Consider the following 18743-nt stretch of genomic DNA (forward strand, 5'->3'; position numbering starts at 1 on the left):
ATAAAACTCGCCACGCGCAAAACTCGCCATGCGCAAAACTTGCTGCACACAACTTGCTACACTAACCTGTCACGCAACTCGACACACAAAAAGTTGCTACACGCATGTCGCCACACAAAACTCATCTCACAAAAGTCACTAGATGTATGTCGCAACACGCAACTCAACACACACAACTTGACACATGAAACTTGCCCTAAAACACACACAAATCTGTTATTATCCTTCAAAAATAAAAATCTGATTAATAAGCAGACAAACTACAAGAGCAACAAATGAACCATATAGGAAATACGGCAGCTGTCAGTCACATGACCTGTCTATTATGTGTATGTGTGAGCTAATATATACTGCCAGGGGGGGAGGGCTTCCTGTTGGCTGGCTGCCAATTTAGCTTACAAATACTGAGGTAAAAATACTGACCAAATAACGTGTGAACGCGGTCTAATACAGGAGGAGATGACATACAGATATATACTATATACAGGGGAGATGACACGCAAATATATACTATATACAGGAGAGATGACACACAGGTATATACTATATAGAGGAGGAGATGACACACAGATATACACTATATACAGGAGGAGATGACACACACATATATACTATATACAGGGGAGATGACACACAAGTATATACTATATACAGGAGGAGATGACATACAGGTACGTATATACTATATACAGGAGGAGATGACACACTGGTATATACTATATACATTGGAGATGACATACAGGTACATACTATATACAGGGGAGATGACACACGTATATACTATATACAGGAGGAGATGACACACAGGTATATACTATATACAGGAGGAGATGACACACAGGTATATACTATATACAGGAGGAGATGACACACAGGTATATACTATATACAGGAGGAGATGACACACGTATATACTATATACAGGAGGAGATGACTTACAGGTATATACTATATAAAAGAGATGACACATAGGTATATAGAGGAGGAGATGACATACAGCAGGTATATACTATATACAGGGGAGATGACATACAGGTATATACTATATACAGGAGATGACATACAGGTATATACTATATATAGGAGGAGATGACATACAGGTATATAGTATATACAGAAGAGATGATATACAGGTATATACTATATACAGGAGGAGATGACATACAGAAGGTATATACTATTTACAGGGGAGATGACATACAGGTATAAACTATATACAGGAGATGACATACAGGTGTATACTATATATAAGGGAGATGACAAACATGTATATACTGAGGGGAAAATGAGAGGTGTGAGGTGAAAATGAGGGGTGTGAGGTGAAAATGAAAAGGTGTGAGTGCAAAATGAGAGGAGTGAGGGAAAATAGTGGAGTGATCGGAAAATAACAGATGTGAGGTCGAAATGAGAAGTGTTAGGGGGGAATGAGAGGAGTGAGGGGGAAAATAAGAGGAGTGAGGGGGAAAATAAGAGGAGTGAGGGGGAAAATGAGAGGTGTAAAGGAGAAAATGAGAGATGTGAGGGGGAAAATGAGAGGCGTGATGAGAAAATAAGAGAAGTGAGGTGCTATAACTAACCACAGATATTTACTATGCCCAGGCAACGCCGGGCTCTTCAGCTAGTATACCAATAAAAATGCTCGCCACCTGGGCGCAGAACGAGTTCAATAGCTTGTCTCGGTATATGTCCCCCTCCCCCAGCCTGATCCTTCATCCTATTATATCCTCTCCATCCTGCCTGCACTGCTGCTGTTCAATACATACATACCGTATTTTTCAGACTATAAGACGCACTTCTTTCCTCCCAAAATGTGGGGGAAAATGGGGGGTGCGTCTTATAGTCTAGATGTATGGGCTCTGGCTGTGGTGGGGGGAGCGGATTCGATGGAGCAGCGGGTCAGAGAGGCAGGAGTCGGTGGCTGCAGCTAACTCCTGTGCCCGCTGCTAAAGAGAGATGAATATTCACTCACCGGGACTGTTCATCGCAGTGAGTATTAATTGCTCTTCAATAACGCGCAGTGTCAGCTGGAGCCTTCCTTCTGCTATCGGCGGTCACGTGTGCCGATACTTAAGAGAAATGAATATTCTGAATATTCATTTCTCTTAAGTGTCAGCACACGTCACCGCCGGCAGCAGCAGGAAGGCTCCAGCTGACACTGCGCGCTATTGAAGAGCAATGAATACTCACTGCTCTCTGCGATGAACAGTCCCGGCGAGTATTTTGGCAGCTGTGCTCTGCTTGTGCGCAGCGCATGATGTCCATTGCCATGCGCTGCTTACAAGCATTAAGCAGCTGCTGGCAATGGAGCAGGACACTGCGAGGGAGCGGAGGAAGGTAAGGGCAATGCTTTTTTTTTTAAATCTTTTCTGATGGGACCACGCATCCCAGGACCGGGATGGGGCCAATCATACCAGAATAAGGATGGGACCACGCATCCCAGGACCGGGATGGGGCCAATCATACCAGAATAAGGATGGGACCACACATACCAGGACCGGGATGGGGCCAATCATACCAGGGTAAGGATGGGGCCATACACACCAGGACTGGGATGGGGGCCAATCATACCAAATTAAGGATGGGGCCCTGCATACCAGGATAGGGATGGGGCCATGCATACCAGTATAGAGATGAGGGGCCATGTGTATCAGGATGGGGATGAGGGGACCATATTTACCAGGATATGGGGATAATTGACCACATTTTTTGTTTGTTTTTTTTCTTCCTAATTTCCTCCTCTAAACCTAGCTGTGTCTTATGGTCCGGTGCATCTTATAGTCCAAACAATACGGTACATACACAAAAAAACAAAACTCCTCCTATTCCTCTTACCCCACTGCACGTTGTCTGCATTAAATATTTAAATAAAAGGGAGCTGGATAGCATGGAATGCGTTGACTCCGGCGCCATTTTTTGAAGACTGTACTAATTTGTCTTCAATAAAATGGCTCCGGCGATCACGATATGCGCAGGTGCTGACCCCAACGCCACGCCACTCCTCCAGCCTCATCCTCATGGCGCCAGAGATCAGTGCCGACTCACACCACATTCCTCCAGCCTCGTCCTCCTCCCTGTCATCTTGAGGCACTGGACCCCCGATGTATTAACACTAGATGCGTCCTTCTGACTCCTGTCACACTGCGCAGGTGCAATCTATTCTGGCTTCGGACAGAAGGACACATCCAGTGTTACATTATAGATATTCAATTTGTTTCTGATCCATTTAAAAGGGATGTGCCTGCTCCCCCTCACTTCTACGATCCCTGGCAAAAATTATGGAATCACTGGCATTGGAGGATGTTTATTCAGTTGTTTAATTTTGTAGAATAAAAAGCAGATCACAGACATGGCACAAAACTAAAGTAATTTCAAATGGCAACTTTCTGGCTTTAAGAAACACTTAGGGTATGTGTCCACGTTCAGGATTGCATCAGGATTTGGTCAGGATTTTTCATCAGTATTTGTAAGCCAAAACCAGGAGTGGAACAATTAGCGGAAAAGTATAATAGAAACATATGCACAACTTCTGTATTTATCATCCACTCCTGGTTTTGGCTTACAAAAACTGATGGAAAATCCTGACCAAATCCTGATGTAATCCTGAACGTGGACACATACCCTTATGCTATTTGCACACGATGCGGATTTGCTGCTGATCTGCAGCGGATATTTCCGCGCAGAAACGCTGCAGATCCGCACTGTGATGTACAGTACAATGTAAATCAATGTGTAAAAAAAAAAGGTTGTGCACATGGTGCGGAAAAATCAGTGTGGAATTGCTGTGGATTTAAAAGAAGTGCATGTCACTTCTTTTGTGCAGATCTGCAGCGTTACTGCACCCCTCCATGATAGAAATCCGCAGTGGCAAAAACTGCAGAAAATCCGCCCAAATCCGCATAAATTCCGCGGCGATTCCGCACAAAATCCGCAAAAAAACCATTGCAAATCCGCAGCTGCTGATTCTGCCAGGAGATGCGGATTTTGTGCAGAAAATTCTGCACCACTTTTCCTACGTGTGCACATAGCCTAAAAGAAATCAAGAACAAAAAATGTGGTAGTCAGTAATGGTTACTTTTTTTTAATCAAGCATAGGGAAAAATTATGGAATTGCTCAATTCTGAGGGAAAAAAAATATGGAATCATGAAAAACAAAACAAAAAAACACTCCAAGACATCACTAGTATTTTATCGCACCACCTCTGGCTTTTATAACAGCTTGCAGTCTCTGAGGCATGGACTTAAAGAGTGTCAAACAGTACTCTTCATCAATTTGGCTCCAACTTTCTCTGACTGCTGTTGCCAGATCAGCTTTACAGGTTGGAGCCTTGTCATGGACCATTTTCTTCAACTTCCACCAAAGATTTTCAATTGGATTGAGATCCGGACTATTTGCAGGCCATGACATTGACCTAAAAACTATAGGGAGAAAAATACTTTATTTAAAAAACTAATTAAAGCTGCCAAAAAGGAAACATAGGAGCACATTGCTAAGGAGAGTAAAACTAATCCCAAACTGTTCTTCAACTATATCAATAGTAAAAGAATAAAAACTGAAAATGTAGGCCCCTTAAACAATTGTGAGGAAAGTATGGTTGTAGATGACGAGGAAAAAGCTAACATATTAAACACCTTCTTCTCCACGGTATTCACGGTGGAAAATGAAATGCTAGGTGAAATCCCAAGAAACAATGAAAACCCTATATTAAGGGTCACCAATCTAACCCAAGAAGAGGTGCGAAACCGGCTAAATAAGATTAAAATAGATAAATCTCCGGGTCCAGATGGCATACACCCACGAGTACTAAGAGAACTAAGTAATGTAATAGATAAACCATTATTTCTTATTTTTAGGGACTCTATAGCGACGGGGTCTGTTGCACAGGACTGGCGCATAGCAAATGTGGTGCCAATATTCAAAAAGGGCTCTAAAAGTGAACCTGGAAATTATAGGCCAGTAAGTCTAACCTCTATTGTTGGTAAAATATTTGAAGGGTTTCTGAAGGATGTTATTCTGTATTATCTCAATGAGAATAACTGTTTAACTCCATATCAGCATGGGTTTATGAGAAATCGCTCCTGTCAAACCAATCTAATCAGTTTTTATGAAGAGGTAAGCTATAGGCTGGACCACGGTGAGTCATTAGACGTGGCATATCTCGATTTTTCCCATGCGTTTGATACCGTGCCGCACAAGAGGTTGGTACACAAAATGAGAATGCTTGGTCTGGGGGAAAATGTGTGTAAATGGGTTAGTAACTGGCTTAGTGATAGAAAGCAGAGGGTGGTTATAAATGGTATAGTCTCTAACTGGGTCGCTGTGACCAGTGGGGTACCGCAGGGGTCAGTATTGGGACCTGTTCTCTTCAACATATTCATTAATGATCTGGTAGAAGGTTTACACAGTAAAATATCGATATTTGCAGATGATACAAAACTATGTAAAGCAGTTAATACAAGAGAAGATAGTATTCTGCTACAGATGGATCTGGATAAGTTGGAAACTTGGGCTGAAAGGTGGCAGATGAGGTTTAACAATGATAAATGTAAGGTTATACACATGGGAAGAAGGAATCAATATCACCATTACACACTGAACGGGAAACCACTGGGTAAATCTGACAGGGAGAAGGACTTGGGGATCCAAGTTAATGATAAACTTACCTGGAGCAGCCAGTGCAAGACAGCAGCTGCCAAGGAAAACAGGATCATGGGGTGCATTAAGAGAGGTCTGGATACACATGATGAGAGCATTATACTGCCTCTGTACAAATCCCTAGTTAGACCGCAAATGGAGTACTGTGTCCAGTTTTGGGCACCGGTGCTCAGGAAGGATATAATGGAACTAGAGAGAGTACAAAGGAGGGCAACAAAATTAATAAAGGGGATGGGAGAACTACAATACCCAGATAGATTAGCGAAATTAGGATTATTTAGTCTAGAAAAAAGACGACTGAGGGGCGATCTAATAACCATGTATAAGTATATAAGGGGACAATACAAATATCTCGCTGAGGATCTGTTTATACCAAGGAAGGTGACGGGCACAAGGGGGCATTCTTTGCATCTGGAGGATAGAAGGTTTTTCCACCAACATAGAAGAGGATTCTTTACTGTTAGGGCGGTGAGAATGTGGAATTGCTTGCCTGAGGAGGTGGTGATGGCGAACTCAGTCGAGGGGTTCAAGAGAGGCCTGGATGTCTTCCTGGAGCAGAACAATATTGTATCATACAATTATTAGGTTCTGTATAAGGACGTAGATCTGGGGATTTATTATGATGGAATATAGGCTGAACTGGATGGACAAATGTCTTTTTTCGGCCTTACTAACTATGTTACTATGTTACCTTATGTATTCCCATAGTCCTAAATCAGGCAGGCTGAAATCACTTCAAAGAATCAACAACACACATATTCATTTGTGAGGCTATCACAAAGGAAAAAAGGAAGTGAAGAGAGTAGAATAGTATTAAAAAATCAGATATTTATTAACAATGATTAAAACGGTACACTGAGGTACACCAAAAAATGGGGGAAATGACAGGGGGGAATTTTTAACCACAAGACAAAATCAGGGGAGACGGATCTGCACCATACCACCAGGGGTTAACACAATGGGATTAACCCAAATATCACATATAGTTGGATTGATGGTGATATGAAAGTACTGAGCCGCAGAGCAAGACACACAAAAAACATTTGTGCATACCCACGGAAAATTAACCAAAATGTAGCCAGTTTAAGAGTATCCTATGTATATGATATGTACTAAGGCAGTGAGTGCATATATAGCCAGTGGTGCAACATAGTTGCTAACAAACTGGGAGGTAAACCCACTCCAAATAGTCAGAGAGAACAGAAGTTCCAGCTAGGAGGAAATATCATGCAAATGGTTAATTACCTGTGGTGTAGGTGAAAGTGCAAATAGTGCCTCCCCCCCCCTGTCATTTCCCCCATTTTTTGGTGTACCTCAGTGTACCGTTTTAATAATTGTTAATAAATATCTGATTTTTTAATACTATTCTACTCTCTTCACTTCCTTTTTTCCTTTGTGATAGCCTCACAAATGAATATGTGTGTTTATGTTACCTTATGTGTCTTTTTTCAAGGAATGTTTTCACAGTTTTTGCTCTATGGCAGGATGCATTATCATCTTGAAAAATGATTTCATCATCCCCAAACATCCTTTCAATTGATGGGATCAGAAAAGTGTCAAAAATATCAACATAAACTTGTGCATTTATTGAAGATGTAATGACAGCCATCTCCCCAGTGCCTTTACCTGACATGCATACCCATATCATCAGTGCCTGGAAATTTGCATGTTCTCTTCAGGCAGTCATCTTTATAAATCTCATTGGAATGGCACCAAACAAAAGTTCCAGCAGTATCACCTTGCCCAATGCAGATTCGTGATTCATCTCTGAATATGACTTTCATCCAGTCATCCAGAGTCCACGATTGCTTTTCCTTAGCCCATGATAACGTTTTTTTCTGTTTAGGTGTTAACGATGACTTTAGTTTAGCTTTTCTGTATGTAAATCCGATTTCCTTTAGGCGGTTTCTTACAAATCGGTCACAGATGTTGACTCCAGTTTCCACCCATTCGTTCCTCATTTGTTTTGTTGTGCATTTCCTGTTTTGGAGACATATTGCATAAAGTTTCCTGTCTTGACGCTTTGATGTCTTCCTTGGTCTTCCCATGTTGTTTGTATTTGGTCCAGATTTTAGACACAGCTGACTGTGAACAACCAACATCTTTTGCATGATGATTTACCCTCTTAAGAGTTTGATAATCCTCTCCTTTGTTTCAATTGACACCTCTGGAGCCATGATTCATGTCAGTCCACTTGGTGCAACAAGCTCTCCAAGGTGTGATCACTCCCTTTTACATGCAGACTAAAGAGCAGATCTAATTTGATGCTGGTGTTATTTTTGGGTATGAAAATTTACAGGGTGATTCCATAATGTTTTCCTCAGAATTGAGCGATTCCATAATTTTTCCCCTATGCTTGGTTAAAAAAAGGTAACCATTACTGACTACCACATTTTTTGTTCTTGATTTCTTTTAATGTTTCTTAAATCCAGAAAGTTGCCATTTGAAATGACTTTAGTTTTGTATCATGTCTGTGATCTGCATTTTTTCTACAAAATTAAACAACTGAATGAACATCCTCCAAGGCCGGTGATTCTATAATTTTTGCCAGGGGTCGTACATTGGGATGCGAGTGGAGCTGGACAGGTTTACAGATACCTGCCGATGTGGACGTGTGCCGAGTCAGAATACACCATTAACTTGATTGCAATCCTTTGATCATTTAATACACGAGAATACATACCGTATTTTTCGGACTAAAAGACGCACTTTTTCCCCCCCAAAAAAAGGGGGGAAAATGGGGGGTGCGTCTAATAGTCGCAATGCAGGCTTACCTAGGTGGCAGAGGTGCGGTGGCAGAGGTCCGGTGGCAGAGGTGCGGTTGCGGGGGTGTGGCGGCAGAGGAGGCGCAGTAAGCGGGGTCCCTTTCCCCGGTATGGTGATGCAGCAGGCCCGGTATGCAGCAGAGCCGGGTGAATCCTCTTGTTATCGGTGGTGGCGGCCATTTTCCGGAGGCCGCGCGTGCGCAGATGGAGCGCTCTGCTTCCCGGGGCTTCAGGAAAATGGCCGCCGCGATCTCCATCTGCGCACGCGCGGCCTCCCGCGGCCATTTTCCTGAAGCCCCGGGAGCAGAGCGCTTCATCTGCACACACGCGGCCTCAGGAAGATGGCCGCGCCCACCGATAACAAGAGGATTCACCCGGCTCTGCTGCATACCGGGCCTGCTGCATCACCATACCGGGGAAAGGGACCCCGCTTCCTGCGCCTCCTCTGCTGCCACACCCCCGCCACCGCACCTCTGCCACCGGACCTCTGCCACCGCACCTCTGCCACCTAGGTAAGCCTGCATGGTACGCCAGGGACCCCTCTCACGCCATACCTCTCACTGCACCTCCTGATCCCAGCACCTCCTGATCCCAGCACCTCCTGATCCCAGCACCTTCTCATCCCAGCACCTCCTGATCCCAGCACCTCCTGATCCCAGCACCTCCTGATCCCAGCACCTTCTCATCCCAGCACCTTCTCATCCCAGCACCTTCTCATCCCAGCACCTCCTCATCCCAGCATCACCCCACCTTGCCTCCTGTGACCCTGCTCTGCCACCGCCATAAGATACTGTAAATTCGGACAATAAGACGGACCCCCATGTTATAAAAAATCTTTTTTTCTGCAATTTTCACCCCAAATTTGGGGTGCGTCTTATGGTCCGTGCGTCTTATAGTCCGAAAAATACGGTATATATTTTAATTGCAGTGTATTATGCCCAACAGTTAGCCTATTAAGTCCACATATTGCATACGGCAGAATTGGGAGCTTTCATTAGGCCTCCAGAGTAACCTATCAGCACATATCCCTTTGTAAAACCATGCCTGCACCATACAGAGGTTTGTGCCAAGGTGCCATGAGTCCTGTGGATGGATCAGTTCATACTTCCATTACAACTAGTCTGTCTTAAAGGGGTATCCTCAAGTTTGGAAAAATATGAGGGAAGGGGGAGGGTTTGAGTTTAACTTCGCTGAGGATCCAACCTCAGACCCCTGATTGTTCCCCAGGACCAGAGAGCTGAACAGCTCTGCGTAGATGGAGCTGTGGCTGATCAGCCGAGCATAGTGATGAATCAGCGGCAGTGCGATTGGTCTTCAACACTCCCATCAGCCAATAATATTATGCAACGACGTGTTATTTTTGCCACAAGGTATGTGCCTCTTTACTGGACCCAAAGGACCCAAAGGATCCCACAGAGATTCAAGTTCTTATTAATTAACAGGTGTTCTGAGTGCATGCTAGAGCTTGCTGACATCAGATCTTGTTTATCCTTTATGTGTACTTTGGGAAAACTGACTTATGCGCTAAACGTGTTCAAATAGCAGAGACCAGTAAGGCGTTATATCCTGGTCACAGTATAACCTGTATATTGCCTTTATACATTTGGGGCACCCCGCAGGGATTTTATACCATTCTCCTACTACGCCCATTACCTTAACCCTTAACTACCAGTGTCAAGGTGAAAATATATATCTTTATATGCTCTTTTGTACTTTTATATTCTTATGCTGTGAAACAATAAGTTTTTCCCTTTATGCTTGCTAATGCAAATTTAACTGTATTTAAGATGGCTGCCAGTATTCACCTTTGTCCCAGATTCACTCTGCTGAAGAAGCAAGTTACACATTCCAGAAGGACAAGTATCATTTCTCTTGAAATGATACTTAAAGCGACGTGGAGAAAGGAAGATTTATCAGATGATGTCAGAGCCAACCAGAAAGACTGAATACTAGATACATTGCTTAAACCCTGCATATCCCCTCCCTCTGCACACCTTCCCCCAATAGATCATATAATGTTGTGTATTAGAAAATAAAGTTAGTTGCTGTGACGTTGCTACACTATGTAGACACACGAGCATGCAATGAGTTTGAACCAGCCTTTGTCTGACTCATTCTTATCCGGTACCAATGCTTTATTCTGATTTGGAATGACTGGTGAAGGAAGGGTATTGTCGTGACGACCCCGACAATTTGGCGCAACCAACGTGGGGCGTGGCCCACGATCCGAGACCCCCTGGACCCATGCCTGGACGTCCGTGGACGACACCCGTAGTGGCTGACCTCGAGGACTGATCACCCTCCAAACACGGTAAGTGGAGATCACATACTATGTATGTGTCACACTTGTTAGTGTTTCAGCCATTATTGGTTAGTCTGTGGTCTCCTTGGGTCTGGGGAGTGACCGGTCGAGTGGTGAGACCGAGCGCGATCCTGTGCCACGCTTCGAACCAGCAACTGAGAGACGTCGCACTCTGCGCGTCCTCGTGTACACCACACCTCCTCCACCGGTCATTGTACTCCATTCAACCACCCTACCCATGACTATTGCCTAGTAGTAATAGAGTGAAAGATTGAGGAAGTTTGTGGACTGGGGGCGGCTTTGAGAAAGGGACAGGAGACGCAGCCTCTGTGATATTGTACCAACTAGGTAATTAAGATGTCCCGAGAGGGGACCACCTGTTTTTCTGTGGAGGGCTCTCACTAGGAGACCGCCTCCCGACTGGTTAGAATATCGTGACAGGGTAGACTGTTAATCACTGGTGTTCAGGGGTTAGGGACAGGATATCGAGCGCGAGGCTCTTTATTCATAACACGTCGAACGCGAGGCTCCGTGTTGTTTTTTTGTTGGGAATACAGTGTTGTTATCGCTGTCAGCGGCCTACTGCAGAAGGGCGTAGTATTCTGTGAGTCATGTTGCGTCTCTTGTAGCAGAAGAAGTCCGTGCCCCACGAGTTAAGTGAGGATGCTGTGGAAGTCAAGACAATAGTAGAGTCACGGGAGGGCAAGAAGGCAGTCAAGAATGTTGAGAGGTTGTACAAGCATGTAGGATTGCCCTCGACAGGGAGATTGCAGCCGTCTACATGGCACCATCTCATAGAGAACAAAAAGGTCATGTTGAAAGAGAAAGGACTGTTAGAACAAGCGCAAGCTCATCTGCGAGTTGCGCGAGGTTTAAAGAACGAGGAATGGAAAAAGGTTGATGGAGAGGAAAGATGAAAGGATGCAGAGCCCGTGTTTGGTTATAAAATACCTCAATTATTAGTTTTTCTAGGGTGTTCTGGCATATGAGTTGTGTGAAGGTTTTGTAGAAATTAATTAAGTCTGAGAACTGCTGTATTCCGTTACTCTGTGTGGTTTTCCGAGACACCCGATGGGAGGGGTCAAACAGCTGTGCTGTGCCTTTCTTCTTTGTGTTGAGGAATGCTGTGATGTTCTTATCTGTTCCGTGTTTCTGGTATGGAGGGGGTCGAGTCGCTGCGTCCTCTCCTTGTGTAGTAAGAATTATTGTAAGTTTAAAGTGAAATGTGTTTTGTTTTAGGAGATTGTTTGGTTATCAGTGTAATTGAAAAAAATTGGTAAAAGATTCACCTGTTTCAAGTTGAATGGTTGATATATATAGCAAATTAAGGATTAACAGAGAAAGTGAATTCGGATCTGTTTTGTTACGTTGAAAAAAAAAGAAGGAAAGTTGTCTATTGCTATGACAAAAAAACTGGATGTTTTGTGGTGCAAGAAGGAACTGAGAAAGTGACTGAGATTAATGTGTTAGGAAAGCAAACAATAAGAAATTTGGTACAGGGGGCTCCCTGTTAGATAATATGGTCCCTCCCCAGGAAATTAAGTCTCTTCTCCCGACTGTAAGCTCTGTGCCCCTTAACCCCAAGGCACCAATATATCCTAGACTGCCGAGAAGTTCTATGGGCGTCTTATGGTAGTGTTTAAAGATCTGGGGTTTTCACTGTATAATAAAGCCCATTCACACCTTTTTGTGGTAGCTTTGATGTCCGAGTTTTAAATCGGAATTGAAAGAGGCAATAATGTCAGTTAGACCTGACATTGAGAATTCGACTCCGGACGATGCATTAAAAGTAGTACAAAGTTTCCAGAAGAACTTAACCCATTCTGCATCAGCAGCTGCGCTCTCTAGCCCCCACCGCTCTCAGCCCCCCCCCCCCACAGCTGCAAGGACACAGCTCGCAGCTCCATTCCTTATCAGTGGCCCACTAGACTCCAGCTCCAGCCCCCCTCCCTTACACAAATCCAGTCTCATACTCCAATATCCATTTTAACCCTGTGTCTGGAAATCTCCCTCGCCATGTTAATTCTCAGACCAAGACAAGACAGATGGACTTGTAAACATTGCGGTCAGACAAACCCAGACTGGAGAAATACTTGTATAATCTGTGCTGCAACCCAACCTAAGTGAATTACACTGAATCCTGTCCAGACAAGATCACATGAAGTGATATAAGAAGCTGACACAGGATTGTGGTTAGTGGGTAGTGGGGACATTAACTTTTGGGAGTAAGCTGACAGTAATCCTTTTGGGAAGGAGCTGTAGACCAGCATGTCATGTCACCCCCAACCGGTCATCTAGTCACCCCCACCACCAGAGAACCAACCACATCAGGTAGTGTAAGACAGATACAGGAGTATTATCCCTGGAGGCCCTCTGACTAGCTAGCTACGCTAAAATAATTGGCTGACCCTGAGAACAAACCTTTCCCATTTTACAGACAAAGATAATATGATGGACGTATAAGTGCACCTGAGCAGACCTAGAGAGTTGGTGAGCCAAGATGATGGTCAGATGGTATTTATGTTATATAACCCCTATGCAGATGAATATAATGGGACGTGTATCTTACACGCCCTTTCCCGATCAGTTTGAAAAAAAAAAAATAGGGGGGATAGTGTCGTTAACCCTGGCAGTTAGAATATCCCTATGTCACTCTGCTTCAGTATGTGGGTAATTTTTTTGTTGTGTGCACAGACAGAGCAGGAAGCCATTGTTGCCACTGTTAGTTTTCACAAGTATCTGGCAGATCTGAACTGTCGGGTTTCGGCCTCGAAACTTCGGTTCTGCCTTGGTCAAGTGATATTTTTGGGTCACTGTCTCCTTCAGGGTGCCAGACACCTCACAGAAGAAAGAAAAATAGCCGTCAGCTACAAAGGATGAGACTGAACTCCAGCGTTTCCTTGGACTATGTACTTATTGTGTCAGTGGATACCGGACGCATCCCGCATAATGCAGCCTCTCTACAAAGCCCTGAAAGACGGTTCAAGGTATGATGAGTTTGGCAGATTCCACACCGGATACACTGTTACTACGGAAGATACTGTAGTGCACGGAGCTGTACTCCCTCCCTCCCTCCCTCACTGTCAGCACAAGAAGCAGAACTTCAGGATCTGTCTACTGCATGTGTTCTGGCCAAAGACAGGCGGGCTAATATATACACGGACTCACAGTATGCATTTGGTATTGCTCATGATTTCGGAGCCCTATGGGCCAATCGAGGGTTTGTTACTACTGCCGGGACTCAGTGAAGAATGTTGAAGCTGTTAAAGCCCTCATGGACTCAATCAAATTACCTACTCAGGTGGCCATTATCAAAGTTAAGGAGCACGGTACTATGGAACAGGCCACAGACTGTTGGTAACGCCTTTGCGGATATGCAAGCAAAAGCCGCTGCTCTCCTACCCGTTGAACTGACCATACCAGCTATGGTGACCACACGCTCTTAGCGTAAACAGTTACAAGAAACACTGACTCTACAGGAACCTGATGATCTATGCCAGACTGAGGTTTTCTGCCGGACCCCGCAAGACCGCTTAATGACGATGCAGAGAATGTCTCCAAAGGAGGAAGTGAAGCAGTGGAAAGCTGATGGAGCACGTATGGACATGGTCGCTGGAAAAAGGACCAACTTGTGTGTCTCCCTAAGCGGATGTACCCTGCTATTGCCACGTGGGCACATGGGCCCACACATCGAGGTATCTGTCAGACCTGCAATCCCGGTCAACTTCAACGTGTACCCCCCGAAGCACCTTGCTAAGCCCGACTATCCTTTCCAAAAGCTCCAGGTGGACCACATCACGTTGCCTAAGTCTGAAGGTATAAATATTGTCTGGTGGTTGTCGATATGTTCTCCAGTTGGCCAGAAGTATTCCCCGTTACCAACGTGACTGCAAAGACCACAGCAAAGAAACTGGTGATGGAAGTTATATGCAGATATGGTGTTCCAGAAGTTGCTGAAAGTGACCAAGGCCCGGACTTTTCTTCTCATGTGTATCAGGAGGTTCTGACAATGCTTGGATCCACTGTAGCCCTCCATACTCCGTACCATCCACAATCTAGTAGGAAAGTTAAGAGGCTGAACGGCACACTGAAGGGACAATTGACCAAAATGATGCAGGAGACTACGGCTCCATGGCCAGGGCTCTTATATATTCGTACTACCCCTATTGCAAAATATGGCCTGTCCTCATATGAGATATTGTTTGGTGCTAGGTTCTCAGTGGTAAATTTTCAGTCTCAGTAGTTGTCAGAAGAAACTGACTGTGCTGTTCAATATGTTATTCAACTTAGTAAAAATGTTGCTAACACCCATGTTTTAGTTTTTTTCTTCCTTTCCAGATTCAGCAGAAACCGATATTGGTCACAGTTTGAAGCCTGGTGGTTTTATGGTCGTGAAAAGCTATGTCAGAAAACACGGACTAGAACCCCTGTATGATGGTCCCTACCAAGTCCTCATTACTCCTATGTCAGTAAAGCTGGAAGGAAGGCCGACATGGATCCATTTATCGCACTGCAAGCTGGTCAAACAGACTAGTAGCAAATAAGGGGACATAATGTTTTAGTTTTTCGTATTTCCATATAATAATATCGGTAACCGCATGGGACAGTCTAAATTCCCCAATATCCTTGAATAATAAGTTTGTACAATATCATGAAAGATTAGTAGTACAGATGGGTATAGCCAATAAAATTGTCAGTTATACAAATGTGGGATAAATTGGCTAGGGCCACAGATTATCCAGATGATCAAATTTGGGATATATTGGATATACTTAATACTACTGCCTGTGTTATGAATCTGTTGAAGGGTCTAAAGTCCACTGATTGCTCAGATTATGTCCCACTAATTCATGAAGAACCCAAACTAAAGGTCCCAGGGGGATAACCGTATTAGCTGATAATTATACTTGCTATAATTCCCACGACACTACAGGTACACCAGTAGGGGTCTTCGAGACAGGTTTCTGCAGAGAGAACAGTTCTCTAGATACTGACTTGCTAGTTAATCATACACAGTATATGTACGACATTTATTGGTTATGTGGAGATGGTAAGCTCCGTCCCAGGTTGCCTAATGCCTGGACAGGTCAATGCACTCTTGTTAAACTAGCTGTGCAGTTCAAGATTTTACCTTGAGATCCGGAGATACCTGATGAATATACCAGAAAGAGGAGAAGTCTCGATCAGCTCCATATGAGTTATGAAGAAGATCTATTGGTATATGTCGATGGCATTGGAGTGCCAAGGGGGGTGCCTGACCAATTTAAAGCCCAGAACCAGATCTATGCTAGCTTTGCTTCTTTAATCCACAAGTGCAGATTAATAAAAATGTTGATTGGATCAATTACATATATTACAGTGAATAAAGTTTTGCCAATTTTATCTGTGATGCTTTCCAGGGTATAGTTGAGGAATTGGGCCCTAACACTAGAATGACTCTCCAAAACCGACTAGCCCTTGATATGATCTTAGCTGAGAAAGGAGGAGTCTGTGGGATGGTGGGAGAGGAATGTTGTACCTATATCCCTCAGAACTCTGGGATAAATGGAAAGACCATGATAGCCCTTAAAAAGATAAATGGGTTAGCAGCAGAATTAAAAACTAATGCTGGAGTAGACACATCTTTCTTTTCCGGTTGGTTGGGTGGGCTCAAAGGATTCCTTCAACAAGCTTGTCTAGTACTGATTGCTCTCCTTGTAGTTGGATCGATAATCCTCTGTTGTGTTATTCCCCTGTATAAAAAGGTTATCACTAAGGCAACTCCGACTGGCACCTTCCTCAACCAAGAAGTAGACTCACCAGAGTACAATGGCACTGATCAAGGGGAGATCCCCAAGTATGTCCCCCTCAAGAAGATAGACAAAACCCCTTACTCTCAGATGTTGCTAGATTTAGTTTAGGGACAGCAGGAGAACTCCATGTGAAGCTAGTGAAGGGTTCAGCTGCCTGGAGGCAAGGGGAGAGCTTCTGAGGTGTCTGGATGAAGAAATCTACCTCCCCTTTCCCCATCACATGGACAGTCTCGAAGGATCTTTCTTTTTAGGGAAAAACTTAGTGTTTAGGGGGGATTGTCAAGGTGAAAATATATATCTTTATATACTCTTTTGTACTTTTATATTCTTATGCTGTGAAACAATAAGTTTTTCCCTTTATGCTTGCTAATGCAAATTTAACTGTATTTAAGATGGCTGCCAGTATTCACCTTTGTCCCAGATTCACTCTGCTGAAGAAGCAAGTTACACATTCCAGAAGGACAAGTATCATTTCTCTTGAAATGATACTTAAAGCGACGTGGAGAAAGGAAGATTTATCAGATGATGTCAGAGCCAACCAGAAAGACTGAATACTAGATACATTGCTCAAACCCTGCATATCCCCGCCCTCTGCACACCTTCCCCCAATAGATCATATAATGTTGTGTATTAGAAAATAAATTTAGTTGCTGTGACGTTGCTACACTATGTAGACACACGAACATGCAATGAGTTTGAATCAGCCTTTGTCTGACTCATTCTTATCCGGTACCAATGCTTTATTCTGATTTGGAATGACTGGTGAAGGAAGGGTATTGTCGTGACGACCCCGACACCAGTACTACTATACAATATACAGTGGGGCAAAAAAGTATTTAGTCAGTCAGCAATAGTGCAAGTTCCACCACTTAAAAAGATGAGAGGCGTCTGTAATTTACATCATAGGTAGACCTCAACTATGGGAGACAAACTGAGAAAAAAAATCCAGAAAATCACATTGTCTGTTTTTTTAACATTTTATTTGCATAATGACTCTGAATGTCCGAGGTGTAAGTCTACGGATGCAGACATTTTCCATATGATGTGGACATGTCCGAGGTTGGCTGCCTTCTGGGTGGTAGTTTTGAGTCGTATGGAAGGTGCGTATGGATGCACGGTGCCAAGGGATCCAGTTGTCTGTTTGTTGGGATGCGTGGATGAGATTGGAGTGGATAAACACCTAAAGATAGCTATAGCCAGATTGTTGTATATGGCTAGGAAGGTGATAGCTAGAAACTGGATTAGGGAAGAGCCGCCGTCAAGAGGAGAATTCCTCCAGTACGTAAAACAGGGCCTGACACTAGAAAAAGGGATTTATAAGAAGAAAGGGAAAACTGAAACGTTCAATAAAATGTGGTCTCCATGGATTGCTATGGGATAGTAATGTGAAGTGTGGCTTATACGAATGGTTGAGGGATTAGATACTCTATTGTTTTAATGATGTTAGTAATTAACAAGATGAGCTGCTTTGTGGGGTGGGGGTGGGGGGCTTTGGGATCGAAGGGGGCTGTTTGAAGGGGGAGGGGGTGGGAAATACTCTATATTGAAAATGTAAATGTAACATGTTAATTGCCTTGTTATTCTTAATAAAAATTTATTTGAATAAAAAAAAAAACATTTTATTTGCATATTATGGTGGAAAATAAGTATTTCGTCAGAAACAAACAATCAAGATTTCTGGCTCTCACAGACCTGTAACTTCTTCTTTAAGAGTCTCCTCTTTCCTCCACTCATTACCTGTAGTAATGGCACCTGTTTAAACTTGTTATCAGTATAAAGAGACACCTGTGCACACCCTCAAACAGTCTGACTCCAAACTCCACTATGGTGAAGACCAAAGAGCTGTCAAAGGACACCAGAAACAAAATTGTAGCCCTGCACCAGGCTGGGAAGACTGAATCTGCAATAGCCAACCAGCTTGGAGTGAAGAAATCAACAGTGGGAGCAATAATTAGAAAATGGAAGACATACAAGACCACTGATAATCTCCCTCGATCTGCGGCTCCACGCAAAATCCCACCCCGTGGGGTCAGAATGATCACAAGAACGGTGAGTAAAAATCCCAGAACCACGCGGGGGGACCTAGTGAATCAACTGCAGAGAGCTGGGACCAATGTAACAAGGCCTACCATAAGTAACACACTATGCCACCATGGACTCAGATCCTGCAGTGCCAGACGTGTCCCACTGCTTAAGCCAGTACATGGCCGGGCCCGTCTGAAGTTTGCTAG

Source organism: Ranitomeya imitator, chromosome 4 (genome assembly GCF_032444005.1).
Source record: "Ranitomeya imitator isolate aRanImi1 chromosome 4, aRanImi1.pri, whole genome shotgun sequence".
NCBI classification, from domain to species: Eukaryota; Metazoa; Chordata; class Amphibia; order Anura; family Dendrobatidae; genus Ranitomeya; species Ranitomeya imitator.